The sequence below is a fragment of the Lepeophtheirus salmonis genome, chromosome 8, assembly GCF_016086655.4.
Source record: "Lepeophtheirus salmonis chromosome 8, UVic_Lsal_1.4, whole genome shotgun sequence".
Taxonomy (NCBI): Eukaryota; Metazoa; Arthropoda; class Copepoda; order Siphonostomatoida; family Caligidae; genus Lepeophtheirus; species Lepeophtheirus salmonis.
The window spans coordinates 36,291,691-36,311,225 of NC_052138.2; the positions used below are offsets into that span (position 1 = coordinate 36,291,691).

At 30.6% G+C, this 19,535-nt stretch overlaps 1 protein-coding gene across 1 annotated transcript in view; it reads left to right on the plus strand.

Annotated features, from left to right (window-relative positions):
• The window catches only part of LOC121123371 (uncharacterized), a 232,570-nt gene that overhangs the window by 150,192 nt on the left and 62,843 nt on the right, over positions 1-19,535 (plus strand). Inside the window, exon 3 of the mRNA XM_040718492.2 lies at positions 14,606-14,728. The gene's annotated coding sequence lies outside the window, so the exon portion shown is untranslated. The remainder of the gene's footprint in view (positions 1-14,605; positions 14,729-19,535) is intronic.

The following is a 19,535-nucleotide window of genomic DNA, read 5'->3' on the forward strand; positions in this document are numbered from 1 at the left end:
AAACGCAGTAATATGAATTGCAATTATTAGAATGGGTCAATCAGAAGAAGAAAGAAAATAGTTGATCCATTAGTAGAAAATATTTATGAAGAGTCTTTAAGAGATCAAGAGTATATCGACCTAGTAAATGCTATTGAAAATAATGTAATTAAAGATGGAGTGAAACCATACATGGAAATTTTACTTGAATTGATCACTGAAGGAAGACTTGTTTTATATGTATAAACATCGTTTGATAATTCCAAAAGGTAAAAGGAAAAAGATTTTGGAAAAACTTCATTATTAACATCAAGGAATAGAAGGGACAAAGAGAAGATCCAGACAAATGGTTTATTGTTTATTGGACGAGAATGAATATGGAAATTCAAGAAATAGTTCCATCATGCGGGAAATGTAGCAATATTTACCAAAGGAATCATTTTTGTGTGATAAGAACGTTCGAAATTGCATCTTTACGCTGATAGACTATCTGTTTTTTTAAAGAGATGGAGCATAACATAGGGCAATCACCTCCTCATTATCCTCAAAGTAACGGTCACGCTGAAAGTAAAGTAAAAGCAATGAAGGCATTATTAGAAAAAGGTAAATGGAAATTATGGATCAGAAGATTTTTTTCTTGAATTACTTGAGTTAAGAAATACTCCAAAGATGGATGGAAAATGACCTAATAAAATGTTATTTGGTCATCAAGTCCGATTTAGTATACCACAAGATGGGAAAACGGTCCAGACTCAATTTGTGATGAGGAGAGACGTAGAGAAGAAGAATTAAGTTATTATTTTAAGTACAAGAGACGTACTTGAGTTAGATGTGGGAACTAATGTATTAGTATAAAGTTATAGAACTTGGAGAAGGTCAAATGTAGGTGAAGTCTTAGAAAAGGGAGTCATTGGAAGCTACTGTGTCCGATTAGAGTCTGATAAATATTATAGAGAAACAGGAGGTTCTTGAAAAGGAAATATGGAGTCAGTTAACCTAAGAAAATGATTGGCATTCCTAAATGCAAGGAATTACGAAGATCCTAAATAGTTCAAAAGAATTTGAACTAAGAAGGGAGATGTTTGGATTTTGGGTAGTTTACTAGACTGGTTAGAGCGTCGCTCTCTGTAGCAGTATGTACTGTACAAGAAAATTATTATAGGTATGGGATTTACCATAACTTTATATATTTAATGAACTGATTATTAGTTAATGATATAATATAATTGATTGTAAAAATAAGATAATAATCAGTCGTTATCATTATTGGATCGTTTTAAACATAATACTTAGTAGGCTTGAATAACGTTATAATACAATGTTTTTTAAGAAAAATTATTGTTAAATGAAATATGGAACAACTATTCAAAAAGTCCAAATGTGAGTTAAAACAAATATAAGATAATTTATTCTGTTAGAAGTCATAAAATTAAGTAAACGAAAATTATTATTTTCAAAAGGGGGTTGCAAAAAAAAACACGCGATTATTGGGAAATGGTAAAGAATAGAACCACGTAAATTCACAATGGAGGGAAAGGATATAATTATAAATAAAAAAAACCAGTGATTTTTTTTCCTTACCAATAAAATATTTTACATACCGAGTGGTACATAAAAAATCTGTACACATTGAATTTTAAAATTAAAAAAGATATAATTGATTAATTAACAATGGAAAAAAGAAAATTAAATCTACATATAGATGAGTGTCCGAGCTCTCTTGATCATTAATGTAGACGCCCTTAGCAGCAATGATGGCTTCCAGGCGGCAATGGAAGGCCTGGCACCCCTACAGGAGGTAGTCCTCTGTCTGTCATAACGTCCCAGTGCTGGCTGACAATTGTTTGAAGGGCCTCGGTGTTTGGATGATCGACACTGTGGGCCTTCCCTCAACATGCACCCAAAAAGTATATTCGAAGATGTTGTCATCAGAGCTGTAAAGGAGACCAAAGGTGTCAAAAAAAAAAGTTCCAAATAACTCAAAAGAAACTTGCGACGAAGGAGATAGGTTTCTTTCATTGCTGGTGTGAAACGTGGCCTTTCTACCCTCACAAGGCTATTTCCATCCCGTTTTTTGATAGCTCAATTGATAGTCTGGTGAAAAACCCCAAGATCTCTTGCATGGACCCTCATGGACACGAAGAAATTGGCCAACGCTGTTTTTTAACTCCTCCGGGTCCAGTTGGTATTTTATGTCAGAGCCCTTCTTCCTTTCCAGCGTTTTGGATGACGTAGACAGTGATTCTAAAGACACCCATCTGCTTGGATTGTCCAAATGGAAATATGTGGAACATGTTCAAGTGTTCATTTTCTTAACTTGTACGTAAGCCAGAGAGCTCAGGTTTGCTTTGTTTTGTAGTTGTTTAGGCTTTAATATATCGAAATATGATTAAATTTCAATCACTCAACCATCATATATTATTGAAGTAGTATGTGTCCAGATTTCAATGGACCACCCGGTACAATGTGCGACAACAAAACACAAATTCATTTTCCTAATTTATAACTATTTAAACACAAATAGCTTCATATATAATAATGCTAGAGAGCTGAAACGGGGTTGTCAGATCAGGTGTACTGCAATATTTTTTTAACTGGTATTGTTTGTAACAATAAAATTATAGAAACGGATTTATTCCTGAAAAAAACGATACACTAAGACTTTTGCAAAAGTGCAAATAACTAATTATTTAATTAAGTAATCTTCCACACCATCAAAAATAGTACATGTTGTTTATTAAATTTTGCATCTTTCTTTCATAAAATAATTATCCCTCTAAAATATCAATAAAAAGTTTTATTAAAGAGAAACCAAAAATGAAAAAAATACCTGGCTATAAAAATATCAAAGTTCAGTGAATTGCCAATGGGGAACTTCATTTATTTGATAAGATTAATGAAACTTTAAATGTTTATTATGATTATTAAATAGAAATACAATTTTCCAATTTATAACATTTGTTTTATAACCTATTTGAAAAAGGAAATTATGTTGGGACACACAGTATATACATTTGGTAATGATGATGATTGGTTGGTGGTTGTACAAAATATGGAATATCATATAAGGATAACAATAGCAACTGATGTGTGAAGTTTTTTGTTTGAATATCATTAAAATTTGATTTCATGATTATAATCAAAAATTTATTTAATGTCTCCAGGTTATACAAATTCCTCATTGTTTTTTTTTACACTGAAAAAAAAAAATGATATTTTATTTTGTATTACAAAAATCATACATATGTAATATATATTTTTATTTTTGTATGAGTCCTTATTTATTTGGTTCAGTCTAGTCTTATGACCAGTCCTATCAGCAGGTATGTTACAAAAAAAAAAAAAAAAAAAAATTCTTTTAAACTTATGCTATATATATAATGGTAAAAAAGACATTTTGATACCCAAATCATGTATCTAGCTTCAATATTAAAGAAGTTATGACCAATTTATCATTTATTTTACTGTTCATGTTATAACCTACACCAAAATCTGTGATCTAATATGATATTTGAATTAAATTACACAACTTTCATAAGTATCAAGAAAATGGAATAAAAAATTGTCAGGAATTACATATAGTATGTGCAATAGTTGTTACTTTTACATACTTGCAATTGAAAAAAATTCAATAATAGGACAAAGTACTTTTATATTGCACCGTAATAAAGATTGAGGATGCTAAGGTCGGGTTGAATTTTTATATTTTTTATCTACAGATTGTTTAAAAACTTTACAAAATTCTATAGAAATATATTTTTTTTAATGTCCATTATACCTTGTGTTTGATCCATTACACACCATTTGTAATTTTGAAGACTATTTTGAGATAACTTATTTTCTAGAAAATGGTGCGATTAAACAAAGCAACGTATTGAAAAAAAAACTCTGGGAGAAAGATTAAAAATGTATCTATATTAAATAAAAATGACGTAGTATTTCTATGGAAGTCCCCAAAACATATTTAGACTTCTGCACACGCCATTTGCAAGTTTTTTCGCACCGTAAATCGCCAATTTGTTACATGCCTACTATCATTCCTTGGAATCCTTAAGACTGTGTTTGTCCTTCAGAATGTCAGCACTAGAATTGATATAAAAAAAAAAGAAATAATGTTGATGAAGGTCATCTATGACCGAACTTTGGAAGTTTTTAGAACTGATATGCAGGACTGAACTAAATCGGACCAAGAGTGAACTGGATGGTTCTGCAGACTTTTGTCCTAAATTAGGAGTTACTCAACTCTAAATATTAGACTGTCTCGTTATTGGGGTTCAACCTTTTTCCTCTGCACAAATCCACCAAATTCTGGACACAATAAAAGCACTGACATTAACAAAGTTTGAAGTACCTCAAGTTATATTTTAACAAGATTTTTGAGTCAAAAATGACCATTTTTGTACAGCCTAAATATAATTATGCTGTGAGTCAAAAGTCGTACTTTATATATTTTTAAGTAATTATTTTGTCAGAAAAAAATATTGTACACCTTGTTTTTACTCATTTAAGGGCCCTTAGATGTGCACAATGATTTTCGGTTTCCCTGTTTAATCAAGCATATAGATTAACAAAATTTAATCCTTGTTAAAGTATTAGTTGTTGAAAAAAATTGGACATTATCTTTTGTTATGTTTGTATAGGGTTAAGAGTGATATTCAATCAAAAGAGTACAGTCTAATATATGTGTATACAAAATTAACAAACACATTTATTTAAGATATATATAGAGTAAGTGAATTAGTGCAAAAAAATATAATAAACAGTGGGTCGAATAAAGTATTAAATATATATATATCGACTACTAAAATGAAGGAAAATAGTTGTTTTTTTATTAATAAAATATAATATATGTACATACTCAAAGAATTAACATTTAAGGGAATAAAGTGGGATACGATGAAATCAGTTCAGATTAATTAAATAAAAATTGGAAATATACAACTAAACTTGTAAAAAATATGCCCTGTTCATGAGTTTTTATTAATTGTAGTTTTAAATGTGGATATATTTTTTTTTCTTCCCAAAGCCCACTAATATTTCTATTTCAATCTTGAGATGAGCACATCAAAGAATGTCACTCAATTTTATTTCTGATTTGCTTAATCAGATCTAGTACTGACAGTTCTAAGGACCAACAGTCTTAAGGGCTGATCCCAAAGATCAATAGGAGAGGTCCTAAGACTGGATTAACTAGACCGAATAAATGATTAAGATACTTTTATCAACATACAAGATTATTTATCATGTGACGAATTAGTTACATACGGGTGTAAAGGGTTAAATGTAGCTTTCTAATGTTTTTACCTCATCTACCAAGTGTGTTCCTTACAAGCATTTAAGTATGTTCCCAATTTATCAGGACTACCTTAGAATCCAATACTTGGCTGATGTATAGATAAACACTCTACGTAATTGATTTTGATATGATGTAAAAAATTAAATGCTATTCGGAATTCAAGTATATAACATAATTGAAAATGAGTGTTATTTTTCAATTAATGTATATTTTCGTTTATACTTTTAAAGTAAACAAATGCTTTTCGTACATTATCAATTAATTATATTTCTACATCAAAATACACATATATTGTATATACCATTTCTAACAATAACTCTCCAAATATAGCATTATACTTGCAATTTTTGAAGGGATTTTAACCAACGTAAAAAAATAATTTATTAAATTTTATAAGAAATTTTCAATGACTAGTAATTTAAAACAGTATTTTTATTCTTCAGAGAAACATCATATGATTTGAAAGGATTTAAAGTTATTCTGCAATGCAAAAACTCTTTTGTACGACCTTGGTATAGTCATAGCTGACGAAATTAACACTGCATACACAATATATACAATGAAGGGGTGTTAAACATCATTTGAAGATACTATCTACTGTAATATTCTTTTAATAGTTAATATTACTTCTCAAATAAGAGTGGAGTCTCTTTGGGCATTTCTTAGAAAACAAGGAGAAGGTGTGAGCGACCCTCATGGTATTACTTACTGTTATTTGTCGCCAGTGGCGTCGCTATCCTCTTTAAAAAAAGACAAAATATATATCATATCTTTTGTATATATAATTTGTATTAATTGCTATCACATATATAATCCAAAATGGTCGAAGATATTGGTCTGAAATATAGCTATTAAACATATAAAATAACTGAGCATGTTCCTAAGATATTTTTGGGCCCTCTAAAGTTATTCAAGAGCCTGTTTTGGGCTCCAATAAAATCTTATTTTCCTTTTCTCTTTTTATATATCTCCTCTCCTCTGTTTATTAATAAATCTTTCTCTCTCTCTCTCTCTCCTTCTGCTTTTACAACATTTATAACATTATAACATTTTATAGCATTTTTGAAATCTAGCAACACCCCTGGTTTGTCTATAAGTTTTTCCTGCCCCTATATATGGTATTTTTTTGGCCCAACACGAAGACATAAGAACTGGCAAAACATTAATATAGAGTTTAATAAGTTTATGGATCAAACCGTCGATGGAAATTTTAATTTTTCAAAAAAAAATTATTCCAAATGTCCTTTTTTTAGAAACTACAATATGCTAACTGTCATGTGCTATAAATCTACTCAGTACAAAGCCATGCAATGTGGTTTTAACTATCATATTGCAATTCACATTCCTTCAGAGAAATTTTGACTCTTAGACTATTAGCTACCGTCATGTGCAATCCATATTTAGGTTTTAACAATATATATATATATAACAATATTTTGCTTCAAATACTAATATATAGTAGCATTTTTAGAAAAGTATTTCATTTCTTACTTCAATAAAATAGTTATTTACCTTAAAATGAATATAATCCAGATACAGGGGCTTCCACATTGGGTGGGGAGGAGGGGGTGTAGCCCCACCAAAATTAAAGAATTTTTGTTTTTACTAGAATTTGTTTGGGTTTTATTAGCCTAGAAAAAGTTCATCGGGCATAAAGCAGAATTTTGAAAAAAATTCCAAGAAAATTAATATTTGAAATGTCATTTTAGAATGTTTTTCGCAAAAAAAAATATTTTTTCTAAATAACTGGATTTATGAAAATTTTTGCAAAAATTTTCATGTCAAATTAAATTTTTTTCAAAGATATTTAATTTTCTGTGAATAGCTTTGAATTTTAGATATTTTTTTTGTTAATATTCGAAAATTAATTGAGAAAATGTTATTCAAATAAAGATTAATTATATCTGAATAGGTCTGGATTTGAGAACTTTTTATATATATATATTTATTTTTTGTGAACAACTCTGGATTTTTGAAAAAAATCCTGAATTTTTTTTTCATATTATAATTTTTTCAATTCCAAAAACAAAGCCCTCCCAAATATAATTCTGTGGACGCCTCGGAGATTATACAGTTGAGCCCTGAATATAAAGATTTTTTGTATTCAAAAATGTACTATCTGGTAAATACATACTTTAGATATGGTATTTATATATTTAATCATTTAAAAAATCTTTCAGCCTAGTGTCTAGTGAATGATCATTTAATCTCCTCCCTTCAAAATTAGTAAAGATACAGTCCCTAAATGTAGTGTGTTCAATATCTCAGTTCAAGCTTATGTCCAGCATATAGCATATTTTTGCGCTTGGTCAACGATTTGTATCTTAGAGATAATTTAGCATTATTTTTCATACAAATAATAATAACTATCTAACTCCAGAGCAACAGAGTTAAGGCAACTAATATCTTAAATTAACAAAGGAAAATGCCTTGAAGCTTGGGTATTATATTATAAAAATAGGGGTGGGGGGAGGCATCTCATAGTTGAAATTGTCTTTTTCCTACGTTGAAATAACTTGATTTCATTTTATCTTTATTTAAAAGACTTTCCATAATTGGAAAGTTAAATTCTCTCAATACAAAAAAATAATCTTAAAAGTTCAATTATTTCTTTAACAAAAAAAAAAAGAATAAAACTTTTGGGACAAACTTTACAAATAGAAATAATACATTTGACTGAAATAAATGATAAAAAAACTTATTTGGAAATTTCTTAACTCAAAGTATTTTATTAAATGGGTTTTTTTTTTAAACAAAAAAAAATTAAATACTTTTGAAGGAGAACAACTCACAAACTTTACTATGATTTCGTTAGCCCAGAGCAAATATAACGGGGATTTACACTTTTAACTCCTAAAGAAAACATCAGTGTTCATGTCTTCCATTCATGAGCAGAGACACAAGTGATACCTATAAACAGGGTTTTCCAATAATATTTTGAATAGCCCACTATTTCGGTAGATGTCACTTTTGAAGCTCTAATTTGACAGGTATAAACTACGCCAGCTAATAAAAATGGAACGATACATGCTTCAACAATGCAATGAAATTATTAAAATTCACTATAAAAATGGGGAAAACATGGTAGAGACGGTTCGAAAAATAAATATTTTTGGGTCGTCCTGAAGTACCTTGACGGACCGCCATACAGAAATTGGTTGACTGTTTAATGATGTCAAGAATAAAATCCGTGCACGTTACTCAAGAACAACTGGGAATATTGCTGATGTAGCCCACAGTCTTGAATAACCCCCAGGTTTATTCATTCCTCGTCGTTCTTAGGAATTGGGCATTCAACAAACGGGTGTTTACACCGTATTTTGTATAAAAATTTGGAGTTTTAAGGCTTAGAAAGTTTCGCAGACAGAAGAACTCAAGCCAGGCGATCATCAACAACGTCGTGTCTTGGCTGATTGTGTCCTTGTAATGCAAGAAAATGATCCAGAATTCCATTCTAAAATCATCATGACTGATGAAGCACATTTCTATTTGGATGGCTAAGTCAACAAGCAAAACTGTCGCATCTGGTTCTCGGAAATTGCAAGATTTATTGCTGAAAACCCTTTATATCTTCAACATGTTACTTTTTGGTGCAGTTTATGGTCCGGCAAGGTCATTGGATCTACCTTTTAGAAAATGAGACTGGAGCAACAGATACGGTTAATTGATTGCCCTATCGAGAGATTATTCATTATTATGCCCCTAATTAGGTGGAATTGATCCGCACAACATTTACTTTCAACAAGAGGGCGCTCTGTGCCATACAAGCAACGAAACTATATTTAACGAGGAAAGTTTCTGGACCGTGTGATCACTGAAGAGGTGATTGCAATTGGCCAGCGAGATCTTGTGATTTAACACCTTGCAACTTCTTCATTTAGGGTCATGTGAAAGATAAGGTCTACGCCAACAGCTCAGTGTTAATTCAAGACCTCAAAGATGGAATTCGGGAAGCTATTGAGGGCATACAACAGCATATTTGCCATTTGGAGATGGAACATTTCATAAAGAGGGTACTTTTTTGAATTTTGATATGTTTCCTGGGGTTTTTATTTTCCATGCTTTAAGATGTAAGAAGCTCGAAAATCATTTTTTTAGGGATCCAAGTATTTACTATACCCTGCCTCATCGGCCTTAAAGTTTTTTTTAAATGTCATTTATGATGATGTCTGGTATTTTTAGTTCAAAAACTGAAGATAAAACACACGACTGAATGCCAAAAAAAAGATATTAAACTTAAATATAACCAATTTGAATAGCGCTGTGTCGGGAGAAGAGAGTGTGATCTACTCCTCACAGGATTGCCCAGTCTCTAGAGGCTTCCATCAAGATGGAGTGGTCCAAGCTCGAGTCATAGGGTATAGTTAAGGTCTGCAAGGGATTTTATGCCTCGTATTGAGACAATTATTAGAGCTCAGGGTTCACATATTAAATAAAAGTTGTGCCAAACACTATTTTCAGTTCATTTTTCTTTATATAAGTGTAAAAAAAATAATAAAATGTGTACCTAGATAAGATCAATCTTGTATTTCAACAAGGAAATTTGAGCGCCTGCAAAAGTTCTTCATGGATAGGTTGGGCGTTTTTTGTTTTTTGGCGTAAAGCCAATAGTGTTTCGTGCCAGATAAAAAAAATAGTATCTATATACAATATATTTATTTCACAATTGTGGAAAAGGCAGAAAGCCCATGTTGCAATTCACGCCATACGAGACAATGCTGAGATTGCAAACTTCTTCAACCTGGATACTTATTTTGTCAGAAGAGTCAGGAAAGAGCTGTTAGAGTCTTGAGGTGATTATGAATCAACAAGACAGTGTGATGATCACAAGAATAGGTGATACTCAAAGAAAACATTGACCTGGGTGTGTTTGGCCTCCATGCTCAACTGACCTTAACACAAGGGACTTTTTTGTGGCAGGGGTAATTAAGCGACACACCAAAAGACCCTTCTGCAACACAAATCAGAACTGATGCCCAGGATCCAGGAGTTATTTCGGAAAGACTTACTCCGTTATTAATAATGTATATTTTTTTTTATATAGCTTTCATTTACCATTGATTTTCATACAAATTGGATGATTAATTTAAGAGAAAATCTTTTATTTTTTAATCCTATGGATTGTGAAATAGATGTCGCACTCTGTATATATACATATATATAACTTTTATAATGAGTATTTAAAGCTAGAAAACAATTATTAGAAAAAAAAACTGTTGTAAAAGTAAACAATAGAAAAGGCTAAAATAAATAACATAAAAGGTTAGTCATTTAAAAAAAATAGTTAGTCTCTTTGCGTAAAATAATACTTACATAGACCGGGAAAGAAAAGAAAAGGGGGGGGGGGGACTATCTAAAGAATAATAATAATAAAAAAGAGCCTTAATTTGTAATTTAATCTAGTTAGTAAAAGAATATAAATGTTATTCTGGGTACACATTCTACAAGTTTATGTTTTTATCAATACTCTTGAGTGATTCTGCTAATATAAAAAAAAATCGATTAAACACTTTAGTGCGATCAAGAGCTGATGTAACTTCTGGAGGAATTAAAGTGTTTCTTCCCCTTTTAAAATTTGATTGAGTAGTAGACCCTAGTTCTTTTCCCTACTTAATATTTTCGTTGTATAAATATAATACTAGTAGAGTTACATGTCAACTGGATTTAAATTGTATACCAAAGTACTCCAGATGTGCATATCCGAAATTATGCTTCATAGAGGGCGTTTAATACACCTTTACAGGACCGATAAATGGTACTAATTTAAGATCCCAGATGAAGGATAAAAACCAATTAAAACAAAGAATCATGTTTTGCAGAAGGAAAATAGTAAAGATGTAAAAATATTGCACGTAACAATATTTGTTATCTCTTCAACTATTTTACATTTTCATTCATATTATAAATAATTTTCTCTCGAAAAATCATTAATATATATTTGAGAAAAGTACGTCATTTTTAAAAAGTTATAAGATATAAAAAGCTATATTCTGAACTGTTTTCACGATATTTGAGAAGTAAGTAAATTTTTTTGAAAAATTGGCAATTTTCAATGCTTTGATACTGTTGAGCTACCTTTAAATATTCCTCAATTTTGCTTAAACTTTGCCAATTGTATTTTTTATTAGTAGGAACGGATTTTGACCCAGGGCCCCAGATATTTCAAGAAAATAAAATATAAGAAACGCCCTAATGTACATGGAATGAAGAGAATGTAAATAAATTAATATTCCTTAGAGCATGGATGTCCTATCATTTAATATAATGGCCTGCATTGCCACTCGAAATATTTTAATGACCGTAATATTCATTAAATTAAATTTCATGAAAACTGGTAACATAAAAAAAGCATATTTCAACTGTAGGCCAAATCTAAAAAAGTCCAATCTGTCAACCCGGTTAAAGTCTCACAAAATAGTATATGATTTAAATATTTGTTTTAAATAACCAAGAACTACACTATTAATGATCATCCATGGAAAATTCAGTTATTGCTTTAAATTCATCAAACGTACTGTAAATCCTACATTTAAAATTATTTATTTATTTGTTACAACTTGTGCATAGCATATTTACAGGCTTGATCTTGTAGGAGGACAACAAAACATCTTATCTATGAACAGAGCAAGCTCAGACGGTTGGACAGAGCAAAAAAGATTATAAATTTTCTCAAGGCCAACAAAAATTTGGGTAAAGTTTTTCTCTACTCGGAAGAAAAAAAAATCCATGTTGATGCCACTGTAAATAAGCAAAACAGCCACTATATCAGAAGCGGACATCCAGACAATGTCTCAGCAGAGCAAAAAAATCCAGCCAGAACCATGGTCCTGTGTGTTGTTGAGTCTGCCTTTCCATTTTTGTGGAGAGGAAGGAGCTCAATGCAGACGCTTACATCCAACTTCTGCATAAGAAAGTGATACTTTGGTACAGAAAAAAGTCCGGGGACAGCTTTGTTTTCAATCAAGAAGGAGCTCCCTGTCATCGTACCCCTAAGACCCAGACCTTCAAGAAAAACTACTTTCCGATAAGCAAACTCATTGGACTACTCTATGTAGGCGCGTCTGGATGAGACTGTGTGCTATTACTGGCCAGTCTCTGAAGGATTCCACCAAGAAGGAGTGTACCAAGCATAGAGTATGACTGCCTAGTAAAGGTCTCCAAGGGATTTATGCCTCATATCGAGGTAATTATTAGACCCGAGGGGTCATATATTGAATAAGAGTTGTGCCAAGTACTCTATTTTCAGATGATTTTTCTTAAATAAATGTCCTCACAAAACCTCTGGGTTAAATTTTACACTTGAAAAATTGAAAAAAATTCAAGGTGTACCATTAGATAAGATCAATTTTTTATATATCTTCATATAATGAATGTATGTAGAAGAAAAGAGAGTTCACTCCTCAAGAATTAAATAATATGTTGTTCGTAATCAGAGGTATGTCTGTATTTATTTAATGACTCACAGTTAAAGCCAGGAATTAAAGAGTTGAAAATGTTTGTTGAGTTTCTTTTCCTATCTCACAAGGGCTATTTCATTTCATTTTATTATTTTGTTTGCTTTTGCAGTTTCCTCATGGGAAGAATAAAAAATATAAGGAGAGTTAGCTAGGTAACCTATTTATATATTAACTTACTTTTCCTCCATCTTTATTTCCAATTCATTCGACTTTGGCAATATATATTTAATTTTTAAATACTGACTCATAAATAAAAGTATTGTATATTTACCATTATTTATTTATGGATTTTGTATTGTTTTTATCGTAGAAGATGCAGTTCTAAATACTTACTGCATATAGCTTAAATACTTCTACTCTTTTCTTAACCCCCTCCTCTTCAATTTAATAGGATTTAAAAGATAAGAACGGGATTTTTCTTCTCTCATACAGCACAAGTCCAAACAATAGAAATGTATTGCATTCTTTATTTGCTTTTTTGTAATGATATACAAAATGTTGCACTAAAATATGGAGTTGTTTATTATATTAAATGTACAGGGTGAGGGGAAAAAAAAATCTGAATCCTAATTTACGACCTCTGGATTCAGTTCTAAAAGTCAAACAATTTTGTACTTGACCCCATTCAAAAGAACTGACAAAAAACTACAATTTGATGTTGGTTTTGTTTTGGTGCACTTAAAAATATCAGAACAACTAGTATGATGTAAAGTCTTATAATATATTTGATAACCGATTAATTTACTATGATTTACACTTATTACAATTATATACTTCTAAATATCTAGTAAAAACGTAAGATTTCTGTTGACATCCATCATTAGTCAAAGGTTTATTCTGAAGAATATTTGCTTCGTTCCAGAATGCCATGGTATTTACAAGGCGTGAAAGCCTTAAAAAATCCGAATACAGGATGAGGACTCAAAAATTAAAATCCTCTTCAAGGCCGTTTAGCCTCAGTTTTAAATGCCTGATAATTTTGTACTTGGCGCCATTCGAAAGAGCTAACAAAAAGCTACAATTTGATGTTTGTTTTGTATGTGTGCGATCCAAAATATCCGAGCAACACGTAAAACGGTGGAGGGTGTGTTATCTCCTACGTGCACACAAGTCGACAAGTGGGCGCGGTTCAGAACAGGAGAAATGATCGCTTCTTAGCTAAATCAAGAGCTCAGATACGAGGAATCTTAAGGAACAAACATCCAGCTTAGGTCGTGGTCCTTGGCGTGGTGGTGTCCAGCAGGCAGCAATATGCCTCTCTACTTCTTCAAGACCAACAAGAAAGTCTACTCAGGCGTATACTACAAGGTCCTCTGGTAACATTTCTTGCAATGGTTGAACAGCACGTTTCTGCAGGGATAACTATGTGTTTACCCAAGACAGCACCCGGCACACACGTCCAAGAAGGTTCAACATTTCTGCAGGGAGAACATGGCTACCTTCTAGCCGGCAGACTTCTAGCCTTCGTCCTCATCCGACGTGAACCCTCAGTATCTCGCTGTAGATAAGGTTCATCCTCAAAATATGTAGAATGAGAAAACGGCTTTCTAATTTTTGAGTCCTTACCCTCCATGTATTAAGATTTTTAATAGCTATATAAAAGTTTTACGTATTGCAAAACTATGAAAGAACAAAATATATTATAAAATATATGAGAGTATTGATTTTATTTCCTTCGTAGTTCTTAAATAACAGATTTGATTAGCAGAGAACATTTTAAACAGTGAATAAGTGTAATACATAATATATAAATATTTTTATAAAATATTCATGTTAAAAGTTTTTATAGAGTTTTATGAAGAAGCATTTGAGTTGATAGTCTATTGTAAAGTACATTTATATTGTTTTAAATGTCATACTTTATTTATTTCAGAGTTATTTGAAAAAGTGGATTCTGGGTGTGTAAGAAAATTGTCCACTTGATGACGTCAAAAAAGATGTAGTAACCAGGAGAACGACATGTCCACCAACGACTGTTGAATCATAAGGACAAAAGGTACAAAAAATATTTTATCTCGACATAAAATGTGGGGAGGGGGCCCTAAACTTGCAATAGCATTTGATAACTTTTTTTTTTGAGAAGGGGGCTGGGAGCTTGGTTTTTGGGTTTTTTTCCAAAAAAAAATCCAGAATTTAGTCTTGTGCAAAAAGAATAAAAAATTCATTCTTCTATATAAAATATTTTAAAAATTTAAGTGTTTGAAAAAAAAAATTAAAAACTTAATTTACAATATTGAATTTTCTGAAAAAAAAATTTCAAATATAAAATATATCGTAATTTTTTTAAAATTTAAAAGTGTTCAGAAAAACTATTTTTTTCTTTTTTGGAAAAAAATTTCAAAGATTCACAATTGTTCACAAAAACTTAAGCTTTTGGAAAAAAAAATACAAATATTAAGTTTTTTGCGAAAAAATTTCGAAAATCCACAGTTCATCTCAAAAAAAAATAATTTTATGGGAAAAAATTTCATAAGTCCTACTACAGCTTTTTTACGTAAATTAAATTTTTTGGAAAAAAAAAAATATTAATTTATTTGAAAAAAAATTCAGATATTAATATTTTTTAAAGAAAATATCAAAAATTCTAAATAAAGACAGTTAGCATCTCTATACCGACAGCTTACACAAATACAGAAGTCTATTACAAGCAGAACCAAAACTCCTACAACAATAATATGAGTGACTTATCGCCTATTTCCACTCGGCCCTCCTCCATCCCTGACTTTAGACTTCTGGTCTTTGCTGTTTGAGCCGTCTTGGAGAAGAATATTCTTCCCAACCCTTTTCCAAATTTCAGATTCGCGCAGAGCTGCAATCATGACAACATACTACGCCATGGAATCGATTTCAACGTCAAGAGCTTCCAGTCCTTTCCCCACCGTGTCGAAGGTGTTATTGATTATAAAGGAGGACATATTGAAAACAAAATATAGTCACAAACTGGTTTTAAGTTGTATTTTCATCATTTCATAAAGATTACTTTTTCCATAATATATTCAGTCTACTACAAGTTTGGATCCCCAGTCTGACAAGATTTTTGAGTTGAGTGCCATAAAAATATCTCTTTTTAAACAACTCTTACAAAAATATCATTCCAAAGAAAGTTTGTCAAAAATGAATACACGAAAAAAATAAAATTGAAAGTACACATGAAGCAACGATTAAGCTTTATATAACATAGGGAAAAACCAATCAAAGTCAACAACCTAATTTTTTGGTGCATTATATTAGCATATTCAAATTCTATGATGAGTACATAGACGTGTCTTCAAGACACAAAAACCCCATTCCTCCAAAAAAAAAAAGTTGACTTAAGGGTTGATTCCACTTCCTTTACATGCGAAATCCGTTAGCAAGGGCGTCCACAGGATCAATTTTTTTGGTCGGACTTGGTTTTTGGAATTTTTTCGAGAAAAATATGTATTTTTTTTTTGTATGTAAAGTAGCATTGTCTTTCTTAGAAAAACATTTCAAAATACTTTTTAGTATTTGATCAACAAATTATATTAAGTTTTTGTCAAGAAAAGATTTTTTTGAATTCTTAATTTCCATATACTAATAGTTTATTTCATGAATTTGTAACCTTTTTTTCCTGACAAAACCTCCGATTTCTTAGAATGAAGCATTTTGTAGAACAAATTAAATTGCAATTCCTTCCAATTATTTTGCCCTAGAATTTACACAGTTATGCTTAAATTGGTAAAAATGATTATTGTACAAACACACAGTTTTAGGAATTGACAAAATTGACATTTTCTTTTTCATAGGAAAAAACAGCATTCACATGTATGCACAATGTGAGAAAAAATTAAAAATGACAAAGGAATATTTTTAAAGGTATTACAATTTATTTGGCTCTTTTTTTCTTACTTTTAAAAAGAAAATAATCATTGTAATACAAATATAAAATGCTCTGATTCAATTTGAATACAAATTGAATCATAATAAAAATTTACAATATTTTCCATAAATATAAAATATTTATTAAATTATGATTATTATAATCATAATTGAGTATTGAAGGAAGAGGAAGAAAAAAGAAGGAAAATATAAGGAAAAAATCAATTTTTTGTGATTAGGTGTTCATATTTCAATTGGTGTTGGATATGGGTCTGAAAATTATAGACCGGTCTGAGATTGTTAAGCTTATTAGTGAATCAAACTAATTTGGTACTTTAAGAAATTTCAGGGTATTAGATCGGTCCCCACAAAAGAATTTCGATCCTTATCAGTCTCATTAAAAATTCGATCTAGACTGGTTCTATACGGATTGGTCCATTAAAATCTGAACACTTTGAAATTTAAAATTCAAAAAGATATAATATATTAAGTAGCATTAGAATTTCAACAAATTAATACTATTAAATGCGTGTATGAGCTACCTTAATCGTTAATGTAGACGCCCTAAGAGCCCTTAGTTTCCAGACGGTGGCAAAAGGCCTGGCAGCCGCTGTCATGGCGTACTTGTACTGGCATATAGTGGCCTCAGTGTTTGGATGGATGACGGATACTACAGGCCTCACTTGACATGCACCCAAAAGTTGTAGTCGAGGGGTCGGCATCTGAGCTGTAGGGGGGTAAATGTGACTAAAAAGTGTTCAAAAGAAATCTAAATATAAAAATTCAATTGAGTTTTGCAATGGAGGAGATGGGTTTCTATCATTTCTGGTGTCAAAAGTGGCCTCTCTGCCCATACAAGCCTCTTTCCACCCACTTTTTTTTATAGCTCTCTGGACAGTCTGATTTTAAACCCCAATATCTCTAGCGTGGGTCCTCATGGACTTGAGGGGATTGGCGTGGGGTGTTTTCTATAACTCCTCCAGATCCAGTTTGGCCTTTTTAACAGAGTCCTTCTTCCTCTCCAACCTTTGGACATGTATACCTGGAGATGCCCAACTGCGTGGAGTTCCGGTTCAAGTGGCGTTTTCGTGACTTCTACGTATGCTAAAAAGTTCATGTTTCTTTTGTTTTGTAATTAATTGTTTATGCTTTAATATATCGAAATATGAATTAATTTCAATCGCTCAACTTTCAGTTATTATTGAATTAGAAAGTGTTTAGATTTTCATGGACCACTTATTAGATGAATTGTTAATTACATCAAGTGTGTTTCAAAATTGTGAACATCAGCATTGGCATTGGGAGGTAAACGTCCATTTGAATATACACCTGAGTTAATTGAATTGATTATATGATTGACCAAAAATAACTCCTTTCTGGAAGGATTAATATTTCTTTGTATTTTTTATTGTTATCGGTTCAATAACGTCATATGAAGTAAATGCGTTACATTAGTCATATTTGTACAACACATAAATCAGGATATGTGATAAAATCGGTCCATAGATTGAAACCGAAAAGATCATTCAACAATTGAATAACGATAAAATTTTTACCTACGGTCTCATATCGAGGTTAGACTCGAAATATATTGCCAAATCGATGCAGAAAAAAATCCCATAAAGCCAAACCGAAAAAAAGTTTGGTTTTAGACCGAACATGAATTGCAATATATGTATTAGAGACGTCACAAGGACATGTCTTAGAAAAAGAAAAACTATTGTATAGTACATACGCAACGTTTATATGATCATCCATTTTTCATTGTATATCGTCATATTGTCTTGTCACGTTTTGTATTAGTTCTATCTTTATCTCGTCAAGGGGAGAATTTTCTTGTCTTACAATTAATTATACCGTAAAGCTTTAAAGCAAAGAAGATGATATCTTTTTCTTACGCAAAAGGTACCTTTTTATAGATCAAAATATGAACTCACTTTGTCATTTTCATTTTGCCGTATGCAACTTTTTCTTTCCTTTGGATGCCAAACACACAAAAATAATACCAGAAATAATAATGTATCCTACTTTAGTTCAGGGGCGTCCACTAGGTTATATATATTTGTTTGTTTTTTTATAGTAGTGAGGGGGGTTAAAGATATTTTTGAAAAAAAAAAAAAAAAAAATGAATTAATATTTTTCGAATCAAAAATCTATAGCTGATTACCAAAACTAATTTTTTTAGAAAAAAAATGCCCAAATTTACTTTCAAATATTAAATATTTTGAATTTTTTTCCAAGCCTGTAATTATTTTCTGAAATTTTTTTTTTTTTTTTTTGAGAGCAAAAGATGAATAATTAAATTTTTTGGAAAAAAATTTTTAAATATTTAATATTTGAAAACATTTCAAAAATCAATATATATTCACAACAATGAGAATTTTTGAAAAAAAAATTTAAAAATGAATATATATTCCGAAAATAAAATATTACTTCAAAAATGAAATTTTTATGAAAAACAATTCCAATTTAAAATTTTTTTTTTTTTAAATTTCAAAAACCCACAGGGATTCATAAAAATTAAATTTTTTGTATAAAAAAAATTAAATATTAAATTTTTTGGATAAAAAAAGTTAAATATTAAATTTTTTGGATAAAAAAATTAATTATTAATTTTGTATTAAAATATTAAATTTTTAGGACAAAAACTTAAAAATCCAAAGTTAGCCACGAAAAATTAAATTTTTGGAAAAAAAATTCAAAAATCAAGAATCTTTTTTCAAAAAATTTCAAATATTCCATTTAGAAAAAAATTTCTAAAATCAACATCTTTTCACAAAAAATTTAATTTTTTGGAAAAATATTTCAAATATTTAATTTTGAGCTCTCCTGCAAAGTTTCTTTTTTTTTATAAATTCCTTAATTTTAGGAAGAAGGGGCTACAACATCTCCAATCCACTTTCTATGGGCCTTTTGTAGAGAAAGATTACAATTCCATTCACTTCATACTCAATAAATGTCCT